The following is a 4,818-nucleotide window of genomic DNA, read 5'->3' as shown; positions in this document are numbered from 1 at the left end:
ACATTTGTATTTATTCAGCCTCCACCTGTGAGACCTTCATTTTTGATTGGTAAAGCTTGGACCTGGACCACCATTTTATGAGGTGGGTCCTCACTCTGTAGTGTTCTTCAGCCTGTCACCAGCAGCCTTCAACTTTCTTTTATGTTTTGTTTCCCCTCCCTTTACAATATAATTTTCTTGAGAGTAAGAACTATCTTGGGGGGGGGGTTGTATTTGTATTCCCATCACTTAGAATAGTATCTGACACATAGAAGCACTTGATAAATGTTCTAAATATTTTCCTTCCTTCTTTCCTTCCTCCCTGCCTTCCTTCCCTCCTGCCTTCCCTCCTTTCCTTTCCTCCCTCCTTCCTTCCCTCCCTACTTCCTTCCTTCCTTCCCTCCTTTCCTTCCCTCCCTACTTCCTTCTCTCCTTCCTTCCTTCCTTCCTTCCTTCCTTCCTTTCTTCCTTCCTTCCTTCCCTCCCTACTTCCTTCTCTCCTTCCTTCCTTCCTTCCTTCCTTCCTTCCTTCCTTCCTTCCTTCCTTCCTTCCTTCCTTCCTTCCTTCCTTCCTTCCTTCCTTCCTTCCTTCCTTCCTTCCTTCCTTCCTTCCTTCCTTCCTTCCTTCCTTCCTTCCTTCCTTTCCCCCCTCTCTCTCACTTTCTCTTCCTTCCTTTCTTCCTATACATCTTACAACTCTATAACCTTTCACCTTTCTATCTGCTAACTAATATGATAAACAAATTTGTGCCGATTTGTTAATGGGCACTAGTGAATTAATCATTCCTCATATAAAAGAGAGAATATACATGCATGCAAAGGACATCATCTGTCAATCAAAAGGAACATTCCATTTTGGAATGTTGCCAGGAAAAACAGTTGGAGCTAAGCCAACAGCTGAACTGGGCTGCCCTGGACCTTTTGACTTCTGACAGAGTAGGGGAGAAGAAGCTGAGGCTTTGGCTGGTGTGGCTGATGGTGGTGAAGAAGCTAATTGTGTCCCTGGACTTGAATTAATCAAGTTGGAGGTTACCTCACTGATTAGTGGAAGAAGAAAGAAGACAGACAGTTGTCCTCATATCTTGCTTACTGACTTTGTGTCAACATCCTCCAAACCAAGGCTCCTTGTAGAGAATAGGGAAAATCCCATCCCTCTTACCTTATCCTCTACCCTTGTCTTGTCTACCCCAAATAAACCCTTATTTGAGAAATCAAGAGAAAGGAGTATTTTCTCTAAAGCCATCGTAGTCCACCCTGAATGACTTAGAAGAAGGTTGAAGGGAAAGGGGAGGGGAAGCTGAAAGGCTTCTGAAGTGAGAGGAAAAGGGAGGAGGGTAGGCAAACCTTGATCCATTAGTCATCTAGAGAATCAATAGACACCCTCAGAAATTACCATCTATTACACTCCCCACTCCTGTCACTATTTTAATTTTAACCAGGGTCTTCTGAACAACCAATGCCTTAATTCAAAAGAGTATCTGTAATGAGGATAATATCAAGCCCAGGGTCTGGTCAGTAGGAAAGATATTTCAAGGCAGAAATCACAAGATCTGGAACTAGAGGGTACCCCAGAGCCTACTGAGTCCAATTCTCTTATTTTACAGATGAGAAAACCGTGGCACAGAGAGGGATGAAGTGACTTGCTTGGAGTCTAGCTGGTAAGTATCTGAGGCAGGATTTGAACCTCATCTTCCAAGTTCCAAGCTAAGTGCCCTGTCTACTATGCTGGTCAATGTGGCATCCTTCCTGTCACACCATGGAAGCACACGAACCATTTCACTCTACCTGTGTATAGTCCTAATAAAGCCCCAATGTCAGTTTCATCAATGGGGCCATTTTGCCTTCATGTAGTAGGGTTTGATTGGATTTGGGCTATACATTCTGATCCAAGTCTGTAATGTTTAGACCCAAGCTCTAGTCTTCCCTAGTTAACAAAAAATATGCAAAAATAAACAGAAAATCTTCTCATTTAACTTGAGCACATAAGCCAGCATCTCAGCATTTGGGTGGGGGGAAGGGGGCTCCAGAACTCTCCCTAGTTACTTTGGTGACTCTTAGATTCTCAGGAGAATAATCTATTCTTAATAAGGACAATTACTTAGATTTATTACTCCTCAGTGGTCTTGTTAAAGATCTAAGAAGAGCCCTATTTAAATGAAAAGGACAATAGGAGCTTTTTAACTCAATGCAAGATTTAATTAAAGCTAAGCATGGAATTGAGGCCTTATGGCTGCACAAAACAAAGCTAGATTTTTAAAAAACAGAATGAGCCAACAACCTCCACCTATTTCACTAATCTCTTTAGGAAGTATATTGTTAATAGAAATTTTCGAAAGGCCATTGTGGTCTTTTCATGAATCCATCTTTTTGATGGTCATTGAGCTTCGGTTGGAAAGAACTTTTGTTGCCTTTTGAAATGAATTTTAGAATTTTAAAGCAAGAAGGATTACAGCTTTAAAGCTGGGAGAAGCTTTTGAGGTCTTCTAGTCTCATCCTATCCCATTTTACAGATGAGGAAAATGATGAACCAAGGGCATCCAGGTAATACAATCAGCTACAAGACTTAAACTCGGGTCCTTCTGACTCCAAATTCATTTTTATTATACTAAGCTGAAGAACTATAGTAATCACCTTGACCAATTGCTTTCATTTACATGTGATATGGGATATCTTAATATTTATAGGGTCTTAAGGTTTCCAAAGCACATTCCTCAAAATGAACCTGTGAGATATAGATTCTTAAGTATTATTTCTCATTCCTATTTTTTCAGAGGAAAGAAGAGACACTCAGAGAAGATGTGTAACTGACCCACATAGCTAAGAGGCATCTGGCACAGGATTTGAATCCAGACCACTTCCCAATGCTGCCTCTCAGTTTCTGAGTGAGGAACCAAAGGCCAAGAGAAAAAAGATGACTTTCCCAAGGTCATGAAGCAAGGAGTATCAGCTTCCTGTCTCTCAAGTGTTCCTAACTCACACTGCCCCCTCCCAGTTCTCTTTATTTCCTTTATTGTTGCTTTTTTGAGCATTGGCATAATGAATCTTCTTATCTGCTAGGTTGCCTGAATCCTTAAAGGAAAAAAAAATATGACTGATAAGGAAAGGAAACATATTAGCAAGTACTGGTATTTAAAAAGTACTTTGTAATGTTCCCAGGGAGGACATGGAGGAGCCCAGAGCCTCAGTGTGGTGCCACCATAATTTATCTGAGCACAGTTGTGATTTGTATTGGGGCTATGGAATTGCTCATGCATAATGATTGACTGGCTCCCTCCAGAACCCCCCTGGCACTGCTGGGAAATGACACACGGGCATGGAAGGCGTGTGGTTGGAAAGAATGAATATCTTAACTCTGAAAACAAAACTAGGAAAGCAAATGCTGTGTGCCTTTGAGCAAATCACTTGCCTCCTCTGGCCCTAGTTTCTTTACCTATAAAATAAAGGAAATGAATTAATGATTTTTTTAGCTTACTTTAAGCATTGCCTCAATTGTCTTATTTGCGAAATGAAGGGATTGGATGAAATGCCCTCAGTGCTCCCTTCTAGTTATAGATCGATCATCCATCCCCATGCCTGGAACTTTCTTTTTCCTCATCACTACCCCTTGGCTTCCTTCCAATCTCATCTCAAGTCCCTTTTTCAAGAAGTCTTTCCCAGTCTACCTGACCTTAAACACAGCTCTTTCCTTCGAAGATTCTCTCCAATTTATTGTATGCATCCCCCCTACACACACCACATACACATACAATTTTATTTGTAAATAATTATTTGCATGTTGTCTCCCACAGCCCAGACCATCTTTTGCCTTTCTTTGAACCTCATGAACTTAGCTCAGAGCCTAACACAGAGAAGATGCTTAGTAAATGCTCACTGACTTGTTGATCCATTCCAACTCTATTCCATCCTCCAATTCTATGAAACAATGATAATGTACCTGAATTGGGATGGGCTCTGTCCATCTCTCTGGATCTGCTTGAGGGGATTTGCTGTAACAGAGAATAATAACTTCTCAGCATCTCCAATTGAACAGACTGGAGGCTGTTATTTCTATTTCTAGCATGTACGATCATAGCCAGCCATCTGTTTGCACCATTGTTCTGTTCCATAAGAAAGAGAAGAAGGAAAAGGGATGTATTTCAGGTGTCTCTGGCACATAGAAACTCATGACATCTCTTACATAAGACAGAAGCATTTTTGCATTAAATTATACCATGGAAAACAATGGCGCATCAAGAATGTGTTGAGGGAACGATGGGCTCTCCCTTGGCTTATGGGAAATGTTCTCATTTTATGTCACCCATGGGGTCAACAAATGTCACACCAAGAACAGATGAACCCTAAATGAAGCTCTTCTTGTGATGATGATAACAAGACCGTAAAATGGAAAACAGTCAACATAACTCATCCTGATTAAGACTTTCTGCTGTTTGTTTCCAGATCTGGCCCCTAACAAGAGAGTAAACAATACTTGGTCTCTTGAGATTGCTAATTAAAATACAATAAATTATGGAATCAATTTAAATTCTGGATCAGCTATGGAGTGTGTGCAACCATCCTTCTAAATTGTATTCCTCCGTTGGGAATATTGTCAGAAAGCTTGAGGTTGTGTGTGTGTGTGTGTGTGTGTATGTGTGTGTGTTTCTGAATAGGTGTATATACTCTTAGCTTGCTGTCGATTCTCTTCTTTTGTTTAGTTATTCATTGATCTGCCAGCTGACTTTTAGGGAAACAGCACCTGCAGGACAATCCCATGGTCATTTCTTGTTCATTCCTGAATTATTACTCCCTTGTTTCCCTCCTATTGCTTGGAACTGGGTCAGACTTGGGCTTATTGTCAAA

The 4,818-nt window shown here is 41.0% G+C and overlaps 1 long non-coding RNA gene across 1 annotated transcript; it reads left to right on the top strand.

The window, feature by feature from the left end:
• The first annotated feature begins 854 nt into the window (after window positions 1-854).
• On the top strand, window positions 855-3,450 carry LOC130457071 (uncharacterized). Its single transcript, XR_008916063.1, has 2 exons — window positions 855-1,637; window positions 2,751-3,450. It is a non-coding gene; the product is annotated as an uncharacterized LOC130457071 (long non-coding RNA).
• The last annotated feature ends 1,368 nt before the right edge of the window (window positions 3,451-4,818 follow it).

Source organism: Monodelphis domestica, chromosome 2 (genome assembly GCF_027887165.1).
Source record: "Monodelphis domestica isolate mMonDom1 chromosome 2, mMonDom1.pri, whole genome shotgun sequence".
NCBI lineage: Eukaryota > Metazoa > Chordata > Mammalia > Didelphimorphia > Didelphidae > Monodelphis > Monodelphis domestica.
The sequence above is the reverse complement of the archived record's forward strand: the minus strand, read 5'-3'. Positions and strand labels throughout refer to the sequence as shown.